This window comes from Corvus kubaryi, unplaced genomic scaffold, assembly GCF_017639235.1.
Source record: "Corvus kubaryi isolate FWS band 111438036 unplaced genomic scaffold, C.kubaryi_AGA036_p1.0 37387, whole genome shotgun sequence".
Classification (NCBI taxonomy): Eukaryota; Metazoa; Chordata; class Aves; order Passeriformes; family Corvidae; genus Corvus; species Corvus kubaryi.
The window spans coordinates 2,915,455-2,932,987 of NW_024581129.1; the positions used below are offsets into that span (position 1 = coordinate 2,915,455).

Below are 17,533 nucleotides of genomic sequence, written 5' to 3' on the forward strand. Positions count from 1 at the left end.
TTTTTGTCTATATGCTTCTTGGGAAATCAATGCTCAAAGGAGCAACCTGTCTATCTCTGGCTTACATGCAGTTACAGCACTGGGCTTCCAGCAGAAGGATTGAAAGAACAAAGAAAAAGGTTCATTTAATTTTCCTTGAGGGATAGTTCATTTTTCAAATAGAGACAATTTGAAAAACACAAAGTGCTATGCCAATATCCTTAGTCACTCTCAAAAACAAAATTAAGTCTTTCTTGGTAGGAAAATAAATGTCAATGCTATGTACATTTGCATCCAGCAGCAATTCTGAAACTAATTTCGTTGTAATTGATATGCTGCTATATTGCTTTATTATGAGCATTGAAACTTTAAATATTCCTGTCCAGGCCACACTTGGCCTGACACCAAAGTGGTCATTGGCCATGTATCCTGCAGGCTGTACCCAACAGGCTGACCAGTGCACAACAGTAATCAGAGCTGGCACAGAGCTTAGGCATTGATGTTCACTGGTGGCCGAATAATATTCAGAATATTATGGGCCAAAAATCCTAACTTACCCAGGGCTGCTGAATGAAACTAAGAACTCACCTGGACAATATGAAACCATCCATCAGATTAGAAAAGAAGCTGCCCTTCAAGCAAGAGGCCATTAAGTAGCTGATAAATGGATGTTTCTATGAGTGGGATTTCAGGATGCTAAATTTAAACCAATATCATCTTTTAAAAGTGATGCTGATAAGTATCTTTATTATGTATGAAAGTGACTGTGAGAATAGCCGCCTGAGAGAGGTGCATAGTGGTTTATCTGTCTGTTAGAAGGCTGTGTCTAGGTAGGCTTCATTCAGGCACATGTGATAACTTATTTTTAAAGGCAGAACCCCCATCAGCTGGGGTGTAGTGGGTTATTTTCATTGTCTGTTCTCCCAGGACACAGCCACTGACCATGGCTGGTGCTGCAGGGATGCACAGCAGGCTCTGTGTGCTCAGTGCCTGATTGTGCAATTCAATCTGTGCCTGCAGTACTGCTCTGCCTGCTTAGGGCTCCTGTGAGGCAATTCACCTGTTTACTCCTGCTCCTTCTGCTGGGAATTTCTACCAGGGGCTAATTGCTGCCAGAGGCTCTCTCTATTCTTTCTATAGCCCATCAGCTGGACATCCCAGACTCCACACCAGTGAAGCCTCCTGCTGATGAACTCATCCTTCTCTGTTAACGAGGGGGCTTCAGAGGGAGACTCCTACTGCAGTGACCATGACAGCCTTGGCACGCTTAGGGCTGGGGTGGAAACAGCCCTGGGCCACTTGCTGCAGTCTTTGCTTGAGAAAGCCCAAAATGAAGCACAGAGAGGATTTTTCCTTGCAGGACACAGAAGGACATGTGTGTTTTGGGCACTGCTTGGCTCCATCTGGGCTCTGTGAAGGGGCTTTGCCAGATGCCACTCAAAGCACTTCCACTTGGCTCCTGCTCTGAACACCAGGAGGAGGTTGTTTCTCCCTGTGGGCTCCAGGTGAGGCTTTGGGAACCCTCCTGGTCACATCTGACTTCAGCAACAGGGACTTTGTAGCTAAAATTTATGTCCATGAAGCCCTGCCTGCAACCTGGACCAGCATAAGGATGGCCCACGGGATTTTGTCACATTAGTGAAGCGCTCTTCACCAATTCACACAGTTTCCCTTTGACTTAGCAGATCTTCTTCAGCTTTCTGCAGCAAGCAGGTGTTTCTCCATATTTACAGTCTGTGAACTTCAAGAAATCCTAAAATAATTTGTCATTTTATAAATAAGTTATACCAGCTGTCACCACAAATCTGTCACCACACAGACAGATGCAAACATGCGCAGTATGCAGTGATACTGAGATCAGAATAAAGGCCACCTAAAAGCAATTACACTTCAAGGTATTAGGCAAACACAATTATTTTAATTGCTAGTCAAAAACCGTTGATAAAATAGATAATTAAAAAAGATTGACCTAAAGCTGATTTTAAATTATTCTGCAACGTGCACATAACTTATATAATTGCTCTCTCATGACCCATCCTCCATTAAAAGGAAATTTCACCTAGGAAAAAAAATTAGATATGCAGTGCACGGTGATTAAAATAAATACTTATTCTCTTGAATGTTGGAAATTATGTGAGGAACTGTATAAAAAGTAGGAACAAATTAGCCCTGCATTGAAGACTAGAGTGTGGTGTGTCATTTTAATAAATCACACTCAGTGTTACTGAAATAGAACATATGACAATGCATTAGCCCACAGAAATAGTAGATGACCTAACGTATGTAGATATATAAAAATTAATCTGGAAAAAGACTGAATAAGATCATGGAATCTTTTAGTAAAAGACCCTTAAGATTATGGAGCTCAACCACTAAGCCAGCACTGCCAAATAGATGCTGAGATAATGGGGGACTTTGCTTTTCTTATTCAGAGTAAAGGAGCTCCTAAAATGATCCTTCTTAATAGGGTCCTACCCTGCCATGAGCACAGAGCTCGGGGGGCTGCTGTGGAGGGAGGGATTGCATTTACACTGCACTCGATAGAAAAGAGGCAAAGAGGAGCAAGAACTGCTGCAAAGGCAGGTTAAAGGCCAGCTTTCCAAACATATTTAGTGCATCTCGATGAGGGAGATGGAAACCTTGGAGGAGTCTCAGATGCCTTTTGTGACCTGCTGGGGTCACACAAAGATGACACGAAGATGAAAAGCAAGTGTGTAGGCCCAAGGCCAAATTCGTGTCCTTAGTGCTGGGAGGGTGGTGGACGTGTGGCCACCTGACTGAGCTGGCCACAGTTGGGGTCAGCAGTAATTGCTGGAGAAGAAAAGCAGCTCCTTGGCTCACTTTGCACTAAGCACCCCTCTCCTGCCTCATGTGCCACGGGAGTGGCTCACAAACACGGTTGGTTTGTGCAATGCTCTCATAAAAGAAGAAAATCTTACACTGTCTCTGCTGTAAGATGATGCTTCTGAGTTAGCTTTTAATGTCTGGATGCTTAGCTGGAGCAAAGAAACTCTTGAGACAGTGAAACCACAGCACTTTACCCAGTTCTAATGCTTTTGATCTTCATCTTGGTTGATACTTTTGGCACCTATGGCCAAATATAAGCATTGACAACAATACCATCAAAGGAAAAACAAGTGAATTTTGACCTATGTCTACAAATTGCAGAACCTGTTTGAAGACAGGACCAGCACCAAAGAACATTTCTTGAGGAAAATCCTTTAAGACTCCAGTTTTAATAGCATGTAGCTCTGCCAGTGTCATTGCAGGAATTGAGAGCTTTCAATTTAAAATGCTCTCCTGCACACGAAGTACTTCTCCAAACCTGTCACTTCTCAGGAGGCTCCTTCTCAGGCAGTCTGCATTTTAAATCGAGCAGTTATGACAGTTTTCACTGCAAAAGGGGACAAATTAGTGAAAGCAGAATATACAGAAATTCAGTTATGGTAAAAGCTAAACAACAGTAACCAGCTCCTGGGAAATAACTGGCTTGGATTTTTGCAGTGACCATCCACAGGAAGAAAAGAAAGTCATGTAGGACTAAACAAGCTCACCAGCTTTGTGCCTAAAGTAACGAGTTACAAAATGGCACAAGCTGAGATCATTAATCCTGAATTTATTGACAAGTTTGAAAGCCCTGGGTAGACATTTGTTAGAAATTCAGCTGACAGTGCAGCCTGCTCCTTTGTCTATGGTATTTTGAAGCCCTCTGCAATTTTAGATATGTTTGTTTTCCTGTGATGTCTTTGAGACAGGCTGATGTGGGTCCCGTTTTTGGGATGGGATATTGAAGCTCACAGGCAGGTATGCTGAAAAATGACTTGAAGCCAAATTTTCACCAGCTCACCTCCATGCCCCTTCCTCCCCCTTTGCAGATAACTGCACTTGCAGAGTGAACACAGCTAATTTCATATTGCAGGTTTTTTCTGTGAATTCAAGGCTCAGTCTGTGACTTACTGAGCACCACTAGAATGGAATGGTTAGGAAGGAGCTTTTTTACTAATCTGCTTTTAGCGTCAAATTTTCACATCTGAGTCTTATGATAGAAGATCAAAGTCCCTCATTAAGGGACTGAATCCAATATTTAATACACCTAATGCCACTTCATATACTCACAAGATAGTCTGATTTCTGCATAAAACAACAGCCCAGCTCCTTGTGACACTTGATGATGGGACAGAAGGAGTGTTTTTAAGCCCTCATTTTCCATGCTGTTACATGGTGGTGGAGCAGGACTGACTTCAGTAGTTAGACTGTCATACAAGCAGCCTGTCAACAGCAGGATCAGTCTCCTCTGCTTTCCATGAGGGGATACAGAAGTATCCTTATTAATGCATCTGTCTTTCAAAAACTGCACTGTGATATCCTGCACTAACATCTTTGAAACATCCTGGACTTGGGGAATGTCAAAACTTAGGATTTGAGTGCACACTCTTGCCCTGTAAGTTGTATTGGAACTGATTAACCTATCAATCTCTATTATTCAGCTACAGGAAACAAGACACATACTTCTCCTGGGGATTTACCTGGAGTGAGACCAAAAGGAAACTGCTTTCTCCCTTCCCTGCATAAAGGCTCAAAATTTGTTTTGACTGGTGATGTTGAAAATAAATAAATATATTGACCGACCTGAATAACTCGAGCGATTCCCTTGTGATTAAGGCGGGAAACACTTGAAACATGAAAAGTTGCACCCATGTTCAAATGAGAGAGGTCCTGGTTAATTATTTAGAGCAGCCGAAAGCTCATCAAAAATTTAACCAAGATATATTTCTCTATGATTGTGCAGGCACCACAGTGGGCAGAAATGGAGGCTTTAACTCTGTTAAATGAAACCCTTGAGTTTTCACCTCCCAGCTTTCCATTGCTGGCTCGGGGCAGGGGGGGGAATACATCCTTTTCTCCCATCTCCCCTCTTCCCCAAGCTCCTGCAGAAAATTGCCTTTGGCAGCAGCGATGCACATTAGTAAGGTGGATTTAAATAGCATACCCTGGCAAATAAATAGCTTAAAGCATTGGAACTGCTGCCGGAGGGCGTCGCCTGGGCCCACAGCAGAATGTAGCTGCAGCTTTCCAAGGCTAGGACCATTCCCCCTTGGTAGACAATGTCAAATACAAGCCAGGCTGCAGCAGAGCCCCATTCCTCTCCCATCTGTGGTGTGGTTGCTAGTTCTGAACTTGGCAGAGCCTGAGGAAGGGAGGGAAGGCATGGACTGCCTTCCCAGTGCCCTGTAGAGCAGTTAGTGTCCATATTCCCTCCCCCTGTAGCATTGGTGGGAATATAAATGTTCTTGCTGAAGGTGAGGAGGGGATTTTACAGGCTCAGAATAATCCCCAGGGACAGGTGCTGCAGAGAATGGCATCTCCTTTTCTGTTTCTCTTCTTTGGACTGGTTTTTTTTGTTTGATTTTTGTTTCTCCCATTGACTCTCAATTTGCACACATGAGAAGCCAAAGACTTAAAATTCCCTCCTGCTGAAGCTTCCCTGCCTAGAGGTGAGTGCAGCTGCAGGAGCAGCTCTGCAGACGTGTCTCTGCCACCCCAGGGAGCAGCAGGTACCCAAAGACCTCGAGCCTGTGCTCCCTTAAATAGCCAGTGCTGCAAACTGGAAGCTGTTTTTAGGCAATTGAGTTCAGATCTCGCTGATTTCGTGTACACTGCCTCAGAGCTAGGTTTGGGCCATTGCCCTTTTCTTTGAAGTCCATTGCATTTGTGATTTTTCTTTGATCATCGCTGTGGAAATGATGGAAATGTTTTTCTCACAGGTTTCTATGCACACAGGCATAAGAGGGCTGAGAACTTCAGTGAAGGTGAAATATCTGACCTTATCTTGACTTGGTTAAGATTAAAGTAACATTAAATAGGCCAAAATTGTGTACTAAGAGCCTTGAGAGACTGATGAGGAGGGAGCAAGAGTATTCTACTTCTATCAATATACTCAATACTTTAAAGAGCTTTGCCACTAAGCTTAGTGAGTTTTGAGGATTTAAAAATGCCAGAGAGTACCTTAGGATTTCTAGGGCATCTTGTTACACTGAGCTTCCAATGATGGCTCTCGATATCTGATATCCCCAAAGGGACAAAAGGCCCCTGAAAAAGAAAGAAAGAAAAAGAAAGAAAGAAAAAAAATCTATTCTTCTACTTTTCACGTTATCTCTGATCAGAAAGGTCACAAAAACCAACAACTGGAGTTTCCTGGAGAAGTCCTGGTCTTGCTCTATTCTCCCAGATTTCTGATGCTTCCCAGAAGTGCTTTGTGCACTGAGCCACGGGAGACAAAGAAAGGACTCTTCCCCACCTGCCTCTTCTGATTTGGTTGATTTCTTAGTTCACACAGCTTTGTTATAAAAACTTATTTAGGAGAAAGATCTCTGAGTCCTTGTGTATGGTTCCTGCAAAAGCCATTCAAAGATGAGAGGTGATCAACCAAGGGAACAGTGATGGGAATAACGTGGAAAATGCCAGAGAAGAAAATAATGGCATTTCTTGTTACAATTTTATCAGTCTGTAGTGGACCAGCTCACAAACCCCACTCGTGATCATCTTCTCTGGAAAAGATGAGACAGGAACAAGAAAGGATGGAGAGCAAGAAAATAAGGTGGGTCTGGAAGGAAGAAATAATCCATACAAGAATGAACATCAGACCCTCTGGACTTCAAATCGTCAAAGATATTGAGAATATTGACAAGGAATAATTGTTCATCCTTTCTCATAATACATGAAATACCTTTTACACAGAAAAGATTTTTGGTGAATAGCTAAAATAAACCCCCAAAATCAAGAGGAATATTTTGATGCTTCGCAAGTGGTAACTAGGGAAAGAATCTGTACGAGAGTTGAATTTTCATTTGAAGTATTACTGTGTATTTTGATTCCTTTGTCTCAGTTCATGATATAATGGAGCATAACTGATATAACTTGGCTTGATGTGTCTCCTTGTCACACACACTGGAGCAATATCTGCAGAAACATTTGAAATTACACATTTTTACAGACATCTATTTTAAGGATCAGTAGCTTCAAACAAGCAGAGCACTTAGGCACACTTTAAAGGCTTATTTCCTGCAATCATGCATGGGTCATGGCTTAATCCTCATCAGAAAGCACACTTCGGGATCCTGATTACAGGAGGGGGCAGTGAAGGAAGGACATAGAAAAGCAAAATTAGCATAGTTTTCAAAAAGAGCTGAGAGATCTTGTACCCAACCAGCAAATCTTTGATGCTAATTTAGAAGAGAGCTGATTTTTTAGAATTCTGAAGGAGGGAACCCAAGAGGCAAAACAAAGTTGATGATTCAAAGTATCTGTGAGGAGAATGAACGTCAGTGCTCAGCAGCGTGTGACCATATGTGACACAAAGGACAGGCTTTGGAAGAGTCTGCTGTCCTGGCAGGGAACAGAGAGTCTAACGGGAGAAGCTGCTAAATCCAGTATTTCTTGCTAAATTACTGAATTCCTCTAGTGCTTTTTAATACGGTTTTTAAGAAAAAGGCAGGTCTATGAATTATTTTTGAGTGAAAAATTGTAGGGTGGCTTTGCTTGACCGTGTTCTTCTGTCAAAAGAGATGGGGTGTGGAAGGATCCAGGTGTTTTACCTGAGAGAGGTGGGAATCCAACAGCTTTCTGCAGCAGATAAGAACTCGATTCTGTGCCGCTTTAAATAAGTTAAACAAGTAATTACCTGTGAATAAATTACTCGGGGAGAAAAATGCTAAATATAATAACACCTACATATGTTTTTTGCACTTTTTAACAGAAGGTTCATTGTGGTACACAGCTACATTCAAGAGCTCCCCAGTCACACACATTTCCTGCATATACTCTGTGCAGTCACCACTTAATAGAATACTCATTTAGTGGATATTTTAAAAACTTACAACCATTCCTTCGAGGTCTGTGAATAGACAGCAGAAATCTGTTTATTCCTTTTGAATACACCTAGCTGAAGTGTCAAATATCCAAATTTCTTAAGTAATTTAGCTCATGAAAAATGGGTATTTGACAGTCCTGGGCTGCTCTGGCTGCTCCTCCAGACTACCCAAACTGTCCCTGATTAATTCCTGGTGCAAGGTTTTGTGTCCCACGGTGCCACGACTATGGCAGGGGCATTTCTGCTGCAAATCCTGTAGGAAATGCTTGAGATCATTTGTCTCAGAGCATCACTCTTGGATTTGCCTGCATTAGGCAAGGTGCAAGGCTGTGCCTGGGTGCTGTTAAGGTGCTGTGTTCTGAACTCCAGGAGTGTTGATCGAGTCTTGTCTCACTGAGCAGCCAGCAATGGTCAAGGGTGTTTAGAAGCCTTTCATAAGTGGAGAAAAAGCCAAAAAAGGCCAGGGTGCACATTTTATAGTACTGGTTTGTCAATTCCACATTCAAATATTTTGATTTTTGAGATTGAGTTTAATCTCACTCCTGTGAAAAGCCTATTTCTCCCTACCTGTTACACTCAGGAGCACTTCTTACACTTCTGCAGATGAAAACCAACTTCCCATCCTGCAGCCTCCCACAGATATCTGCACACACATTATGTCCCATGTTTAATTGCCATTCAAAACTGTCTTATCTTGGCACAAACTTGCCTTTGGTTTATCTCTGCTCAGGATAAATGCATAGCTAATCTCATTACTGGATGCACTCAGAGCAGACAATCTCATTAATGGCCACCCTAAAGGGATTTTTATCCATGGATCAATTTCATAATTGGAACACAGCTACATAAAATATAAATATGTCCCTTCAATGGCACAGCCGTTCTCAGGCTGTTTAGTCTTGCACATATCATGAGGGGAAAAAAAAAAGAAAAAGAATCCAGGAAGAAAGAACGTATTTTTAAAACAGAGATTCTTCTTGGAAGCTTGTTAGGTTTTCAGATCACACCACAGGCTTACAAGCTTGATTTGTCAGGTTCACGATTGTTAGTGGATATGGGAGTTCTATCATTTTTAGCCTGGATAGTCACTAAGAACAGTTTTCCTTATTCTTAGTGGCATTGCATTGCATTCTATATGCTGTTTGCTGTAGCATATAGAGTTCTATAATGGGAAAAGCCTATCGTGTTAGCTCCATATAATTTCCAAAAGCAGCAGGAGCTATACAGCTTTTAAGAATTAAATTATGTTCATTTATTCAGTGACTGCAAAATACCCTACTAAGAGTGTAATAGCTTAAAGGCTTCCTAATCAACTTTACTTCATCATTAAATAATTATGCTTTGTGTATCTAAGCTACACTTTTGTCACATCTCATGTATAGGCTAGTTAGTGAATGTGAGTCATTACCAGGGCTGAGTGAACCATTCATAATTAAACCTGAACCAAGCAAAGCTGCCTGGTTTCGAGTTGTGTGAAGCTTTCAGCATGTCTGGGCTAATTTTCCAACAAACTTCCATTCAATTATATCCAAGCCCCAGCAAGATAAAACATATATTTACTGCACAGACCCAAACCTCAGCAAGAATTATTGTTTGGTGGATTTTGCTCTTACCCCTGTCCTTCTGTCAGGATCGTTACAGCTCTGATCCAGAGGGATTAATTTTATTTCTTCCTCCCACTCTGTAGGCACATGGTGAGGATGGGCATCACTGTGGCTCTTGGAATGCAAACACAAGAAATTAGTGAGCAAGTGTTACAAAGTTTTACCTATCTGTAGCTGCAAGTCATGCAACTGTACACAAGGTTTTCCACAATCACACCACTGGGCATTGTGAGCCAGCTGGCCAAAGTGGGAGAGAAATTACTGCTATAATTCAAAAAGGGAGTAGTGATATCAGTGATAAAGATGATAATTAAAAAAAATAAAATAGCAAGAAGTGTACATTCATATGTGTGGCTATGAGCAGATCCCAGGTCACCCAGAAAATCAAATGTGGTGGCCCACAGTCATCTTCTGATGTTATCAGCAGCAAATCGTCCTGTCCCTGCTGGTGTGGTGGCAAACAGGCTGCCATGAAGGCAGAGACATTCGTGGATGTGTTTGCTTGTTGCAGTCAATGTGGGGCTTTGCTGCTGCAGGGGTGAGGACAGGCTGTGCTGTGCTCACTTGAGAGGCAGGGCTCTGAATCCCCATCTCAGGAGATAAAACGGCCCCATACCAGCAGTAAGACACCCAGTTTAAATTGTGATGACACCTTACCATCAGACTGACGTCCTCAGGGACAGGATGGAATATCTGCTGCTTGCTGTCTGCAAATCAAATCAAAACAAGAGCCACATTTCAAATCAAATCACTACCTGAAGCACACGGGAAAGATGAAAGTGTTGGGAGGACAGTTGATTGATAGGGAGATATCTTTGGAGTGCACCATTCAATCGCATCATTTATATTTCATTAAGCATGAAATTATGTTTATAATTGTATTAGACAACTCTGTGAGAGATATTAGCTCATAAGCCCAGACTGAATTAAAACAATTATTAATTATTACTCAGTTTTTTCATTTTTAATGAAATTATGCTTCTGAATTCAGAGCACTAGTGAAGGTGTCTTACTTTAATTCATAAAAAGATCACTTTGACTGTTTATTGTGTAACTGAGAAAATAGGAATGGGTGTTATTTAATACAAGCACTATTTCATCCAAGGATGCACTTTGTGTAATCTATATGGAGAATGGAGATTCCCTGCTCCAAAATGGACAAATGGTCAACGGCAGGGACATTGTGCAGCCTCAATAAAAGGGTGGCCAAGCAGTGTGCCCAGAAACCAGTGATGAGGGACCAAAAACACAGGAGGAGTTTATAAAAAAATTATAATATAAAAGAAAAAACCCCAAACCCTGCCAAAAATTATGGGAAGCAGAAAACAATCTGCAGCCACATGAGGTGTGAGAAATTAGCAGGAAGCACCATGCAGGGAGGCAGAGGGCAGGTATCACCTGGTAGCTGGAATCTGTGTGTCTGTGCTGGGGGGGAGCCTCAAGCCCATTGCAGCACCTCCCTGCTTTGCTGTGCCTTCAGCCAGCACCACCAGGCCTCGTGATGATGTGCCATGCTGCCAAAAGTGACATAAATGGCCAGCTGGCAGCCAGCCCTTCTTGCTGGGATCATCCACAAACCCCTGTGTGGTGGAGAGGAAGTGAGGGCTTGCAGCAAAACGGGACCTTCTCTGTAGTTTGTCCAGAAATCAGAGTTGAGAGGTTTTATTTCATCTAAAATCTACCAAGATAATGGCTCCCTGTTACACTTTTGTACTTTGTCCACTGACATTAATACATGTGCAAAAAACCCCCCTAGGACTTCAAAAGGCCAAACTCACCTGGTGTAAGAGCTGCAGGATGTTTCCTGAGGTGTGGCAGATGTGGATGACTTACGTAAAAAAATACTCAAATCTTTACGCCAGTGTTGTGGCACACATTTCTTCAGTTCACCTTCATGTATTTTTCTGTAGCTTTCCAGCTCTCACATGTATTCTGCTAATGATTAAGCATCTCAAGCACTTCAAAACAAAGCTTTCCACCTTTAGCTATTTCTTCCCTCTGTATGAGAAGGACAGATTCTTTGCTGGCATTTATCTTCCAACGTGCTCTCTGGCACCCTGACCAAAAATATATTGAAACACGTTCCTTTTCATCTGGGAGCTTTGTAAGTGCCAGGCAACCCACTTTTTTTTTATTTAAAGGCTGATTTTGGTTTTTTTTGTTGGTGTTTTGTTTTTTTTTTTTTTTTTTTGCTTCTCCTTTTCTACTTTCTTCTCCTCTTTGTGCAGCTGACCACATGGTTTCGTTCACTGAAAGAGCCGACTGCAGAATTAGACAAACACTTTGACTTTGCCGCTGGCTTTCGTGGTTGCTGTACGTCTGAAGACTCCATTCACCTCTAATTACATGTCCATCGAAATCCTGCAGAGAAGGAACAGTGTAAGTCATTAGCCCTCCTAAATGAATGTGCAGCTGAGTAGCTAACAAAGGGATTAGCTCTTGACAGGGGAAGCATTGCATGCTGAAGGGGAGGGTCAGGGGGTGACTGCCTATTACACAGAAATAATTGCCACCCAGTGCTGGGGGAAGCGGGGTCTGCAGGCTGCGTTTGCTGCAGAGAAGCATTTTTTCTCTCAACTCTTACCTCTCTGCCTAATCTGCCTTTGCACAAATCAAGGAGAGGATCTGTTAGTAGGCAGGGGAGCTGAGAGCTGCGGTGTGGACTGGCTGGGGAGCGTGGAAATGGGCGGTGGAAATGCAAGGTGATTTGGAGGCCAAGAACCTTCCTGTTGGACAGAGGGCTTCCGCCCCTTAATAAAACCTGTACTTAGTTTTTAATAATACTGCTTTGCTTAATCCTCCACTGCCTTAATATGGCAATGGTTTTTGTTTGTTTGTTTTGAGATTGGGAGTTTTTTTTAGATTTTTAACAAAAAGAATATAAAGACATAGTTGCTCGACCTAACCTTTTCTTAATTAAAAGCACTTTATGATTCAGGACAATATTCACACTGCAATGAGCAGATAGATTAAGCTGTCCCCAGACAACTAATTTACCTTTTTAAGAATGCAGTTCTTATTCCTGGAGTCTAACAGATCTGTTAGTTCTGTGGCCACTAAGGAGGAGCACCTATGGATGATTTCAAAATGCAGTTAACAATTATTAGGTGCAATGGGTGGCTGAGTTAGGGGATCGTGGTCATCGCTGCCACTGTGGTGCTGTGGACAAATTGTACTTGCTGGAAACATGCCACTACATTAGCATAATGTGGCATGGAATATCCTGCTTAGCAGTAAGAGGGATCTTGCAGTTAGGAAAGATTCTGGGCAGGACTTCCTGCTGGAATAAATGCTCATCACTCGCCATCGCAGCTGCTGCGATTCAAATGCGCTGAGATTCATTCTCTTGTCTTGAAGAAGCCAAGGACAAAAAACCAGCTAAAATGATTGGGGAGCATTCAGCACATGTTTGGAGTTGAGCAGAAAGGGGCTTTATGTTCCATTCCTGAGTAGGATGACTTTTCTTTTGTGCTCTACCTTGAATTGCTTGCTGAGACAACACAGAGGATTTCCAGGTGAGCAGGTGCTGGGTCTGGAGCCTGCTTGGTTGTTCTAACCTCACCAACAATACAGAGTGGAAAATCTTTTGGCCTATTTTGCAATAAAAGATGCCACTTTACAGCAGGTTAGCTCAGTCAAAATAATTTAACTGGACTATATATAATTAACTTTGATGCCTTTAGCCCAATTTAAAGACAGTGAATTTTAGTGCACGCATTTGAAGTTATCAAATCAGCCCCAAGAAGAAAATACCTGAAAGATACATAGGTTAGTCTGAGAAAAGACACAAGAGCAATAGGGTAATATCGTGCAATGTGAAAATGTTGTTTATATCCAAACATCACATGCACAGTTGAGCATGAATTCGCATTAAACTAACTTGAGCCTCAAACATATATTTATTAGATATGGGTAGAAAGAACATTTTTCACTCATGGAGTCCTAATATCACAAAGGTTTTAATCCAGTGAAATATATCACTTCTGAAAACCTGAACATGACTAATGTTTCCAAAGGCTTGTTGAACAAAAACATCTGAGCACAGGGCTGATGCCTGGTTGCTGTTATTGTGAATCCCTTTTGTGGCTTCATTTCTTTCTGTATCTGCAGTGGTTTGTCAGTTTTGCCCTGACAAGCCCCGTAGAGGTTTGGAATGACTGGAGCTGAAGACATGAATCCACATTTTTGCCTCCTGACATTTTAATGCTTCACTGTGGTGCACCTGCAGAGCAGGTGAGGTGAGGCATCACCTGTACACAGCCATCACCTCCTCAGGGCACGTGGCCACTGGCCCAGCTGAGCCACAAATACACAAATGGGAGCCCTTTCATCTATTCATGCTGCTCATGAGCAAAGGCTGGGGAAAGACCACAGAAAAAGCGATTATGGGAATAAAAACAAATTTTTGCATGAGCCAATGGGCATCCCACAGACTGTCTTCCATTTGCCACAGAATACTCCTTCCTCTTGTCTGATAAAGTGACATCTGGTTAGTATATTTGCCTGATTGTTCAGTTCTCTGCATCACTGGGAGCAAAGTAATCTCTCTAATTGGTACAGAGAATGTTTTCTAGTATGGTTAAAACAGCAGATTCTGTGTTGAGATTCCTTCATAGCTGTTATTGCTATCAGCTTCAGAAATCATGGAAAAGGAACCTAATTTTGTGTTTATTTGTTCACAGAGTTAATAGATTTCCAGCCTTAGTGTATAGGTCTACTTATGAAGGAAATAAAATGCCCTAATTAATTTTCTGCATCACTGAAATGGATCTTCAGTCAAATGGGGAAGGCACACATTGTGGATGTCAGAGAGCTGTCCTAGGACCAAGCCTCCAGCACTATTTGGGAGCAAAAGGTAAAATGAGACAGTAGATGAGATGAAAATGCTAATTAGAAGAGAGTTTTGGATGAGATAGGCAAATCTCCTTGTAATCTCAAATAAATCTGAAGTTTTCTTGCTGTGTTCTCATCCCATCCCGAGTTTGTTTTGCATTTTGTTCCTGAAAACAACCCTCGGTCTATTTGGATCCTTCAGGCAGTAACAGTCTGGTTGAAACAACTATTCCTTTTCCTTACTTGTTAAACCCCTAAAGGTTATTTCCTAGAGATAAATAAGAGGGTGGTTGCTGTCTTTACAGTGGCACAGGTTTTCTTTAATATAAACAGGCCTGATCTATTTGGTCTGGAGTGATTTTCAAAGGCCAGGCAGTAATCATCCCCTCAAAGGTGTCTGTGTCTTTCAGAGCTGGATTACATATCCATCACTTGGCTGGAAAACCTCTTGGTCAGGAACACGCTCCCAAAAGGAAGACCTGGAGACAGAGTAATAATGCAAACCTGCTTGAGGTAAAATGAGCAGGATTGTGCATTTTGGGCTGTTTTCCTTTTTTTGCTATGAGCAGCTGTGTTGAAGTATGGAAACTACTGGTAAAAGTGGTGTTTCTCAACAGACTGTATTTGCAATTTTTTGTACTCTGTTTAAAATTCCCTCAGGAGGCTTTTATCCCAGCATGTCTGAACATTTTAGCAACATTCATTAGGCAGAATGATGTCCCAGTTACTAAGAGAGTTTGTGATGCCCCCTTCCCAGAAGTGGCCATCCAGAAATACATTCAGTCAGTGAGAAAGGGACAGAAAGGGCTAAAGCACCCCTGGTTCCAGGAGAGCAACAGGCATTACAAAGAATTTAAAAAAAAAGTTCCTTTTCGCAAGGATGACACTGAAAATGGTGAATTTGTAGAGCTTTGAAATAAAAAGACGTGATAATGGTCTTCTAATTCTCAACAAGTCTGCAAAGAAGGTGCTTCTGAAATGCTGCCTTGGTCACCAAAGGGGCAAAAAGGTTCCTGGCTCCACATAGAGCAAAATTTTAAATTAGAGGTTTGGAAAAAGCTTCCTAATGAAGGATATTTAAACAGTGAACCTGGCTGCTAAGGGAAGCTGTAAAATCTAAGTTAGAAGAGACCAATTAGACTAACACCTGTCTGGAATGGGCACAGCAGGATTCTGCCTCTGCACAGTGAAAATGGACTCAAAGCCTCTATCACGCTGTGGTGCTGTTTTTTATCCTCCAGAACCCCACTCAGGTCCTGTGATTCGTTTTTGCTACACACATATATCTCCCTGGACTGTCTGTAAGTCCTCCAAGCTCAGCTGTGAGGGCTTTCAATCTGTCTCACTTCTGTAGCCCTAGCCTGTCTGGGAAAAAAGCCCCATAAAGCTGAATTATGTGAGATCAAAGTCTTCTCACGAAGTCATGAGGATTAAAATTAATTTCATTACTGTGGGTAGAGCAGCTTTCCCTAGGGAAAAAGGTGTCTGTTTGGCTCTGTTGTGTTGGTACCTCAGCTGACCTCAGTCAGGAAAAAATTCCACCCCACCACCATCTTTTAGAGGGGGTGAAGGGTGAGGATCCTCAAGGAGAGGGGATATTTCCCTACAGTCCTCAGTGAGGTGTGCAAACATTCTCCTGGTTTCCCACAGACGTGGTGAATACATTAACTGTGAACAGTTCCCTTCCTGGCACACTGCACGAGAAGCGTGCACATGTCACCCACCACTCATGATTCCCCTCTGGAAACTGGGATCCTTCATGCCACAGCCATTCTTGGATTTAATCTTAGCTACGAGATGCAAGCATGATGCCCAGCACTGTAAGTCAGCAGGATCCCCCAAATAAGTTGATAAAGCAGCTGTGTTGGCTCTAGAACAGCTTAACTTTAGGCTTCTGAGTATGATGAATTATTGTTTAAGGAGATGTATTCATAATTCTGTTCCTTCCAAGCAGGTGGTTGATATTTTGAGATCCCTGCTGTATCAGCACTATGTATATTTGGCACAGAAACTGCATGAATATTATAAATTCTATATTTAATTGAGTCTCGTAAAGAAATCCTGTAAATCATAGTCATCCCATCAAACAAACCAGGAAACTGATGTGGTGAGGCATTCAATAACACAGCTTCTTTTTGTCCCTAAGGGATAGACAAAACCTTGTTGTTTCCCTTAGAAGAAAATGAATGATGATAGTCAGGTATCTTTGATGTAGTTCTGTTTATCTGAAAATAACATAAAATCCTAATTCTTAGAATAGAAATCAAGTAATATGAGAAAATACATTTATATCCAACACCAAGCCTCCATGAGCCAGCATTCAGCCAAAAAGGCTTTCTGTTTAGGCTTTAGGCAAGACCACAGTGCCACTATTTAGTCAGGTTGTGTCCTAAGCTTTCTCACTTCTTTATATCTTCCTTGAAATATTTCTTTGTGTCTCTCTGTCTCACATATGGTGGCAGAAAATACCACAGCATCCTTTGCTATGCAGTAGATGGTGAAACTCCTTTGCTGACGTCTGTGGATGCTTGGTGATATTGTACATGCTGGGGGGTGAGAATTAACGTCATGCCAACCTACTGGGACTGCTAAAACCCCAAAATCCAACCGTGTCCTGCTTTTCCTGAATGAGAAAGAGTCTAATAGATCTTTCCATAAGATAGACTCTGGGGCTTTGGCAAATGATCTAAATCACAATAAATTAGAGAGGGACAGTTAAAACAAGCATGGGTTTTACCTAATAACAAGGGTAAAGTACACATAGCAATGCAAGCTAAAGGAAATTTATACCCAGCTTCCTCTGGTGAGTTTGAATCTGTACAGAGCTAAAATTGCCTTCATTGTTAGTGTGTTGTTTCAAGTTCTCCGTGCCATTGACTCACAATGAAGCACTATTTGCACCTGTTTTATCTGTAGTACATCTATTACATCAACTCGACAGGAGGTGAGAGAGGCTGGTACTAAATGAATGCAGTTCATTATTTAGCTGTATCTGGCAAAGTGAACAAAGGCAGCGGGGGTTGATTTTGGCACCTGACCTGCTCTGGCATTTTTTTCTCCTGCAGAGCCCTCGTCGTGGGAGAGAACAGTTTGCTCCAAGGAGCAGCAGACAGGCCAGTGAGCCCTCGGAACACGCTCTGGAACGCATGCACGGCCACGTTTTCCTGACAGGCTGCTTCAAGTGCTCTCCAGAGCTATTTGATCAGGTCCTCCAAACCCTCTTCACAGTGCTTCTCTTCGCTGCTCT

The 17,533-nt window shown here is 42.1% G+C and overlaps 2 long non-coding RNA genes across 3 annotated transcripts in view; one reads left to right on the top strand and one right to left on the bottom strand.

Moving 5' to 3' along the window:
* LOC121668981 overlaps window positions 1–17,494 on the top strand; it is a 38,151-nt gene extending 20,657 nt beyond the window's left edge. The window contains exons 5-9 of one of the 2 annotated variants that reach the window (XR_006017585.1): window positions 1,120–6,577; window positions 11,682–11,832; window positions 14,136–14,308; window positions 14,680–14,799; window positions 17,352–17,494. This is a non-coding gene — a long non-coding RNA (uncharacterized LOC121668981). The remainder of the gene's footprint in view (window positions 1–1,119; window positions 6,578–11,681; window positions 11,833–14,135; window positions 14,309–14,679; window positions 14,800–17,351) is intronic. The other variant, XR_006017584.1, reaches the window with a different exon arrangement.
* Window positions 1–17,533, bottom strand: part of LOC121668980 — a 150,472-nt gene that overhangs the window by 8,083 nt on the left and 124,856 nt on the right. Inside the window, exons 8-10 of the long non-coding RNA XR_006017583.1 lie at window positions 11,232–11,814; window positions 10,111–10,160; window positions 9,463–9,567 (exon numbers count right to left, since the gene is read on the bottom strand). This is a non-coding gene — a long non-coding RNA (uncharacterized LOC121668980). The remainder of the gene's footprint in view (window positions 1–9,462; window positions 9,568–10,110; window positions 10,161–11,231; window positions 11,815–17,533) is intronic.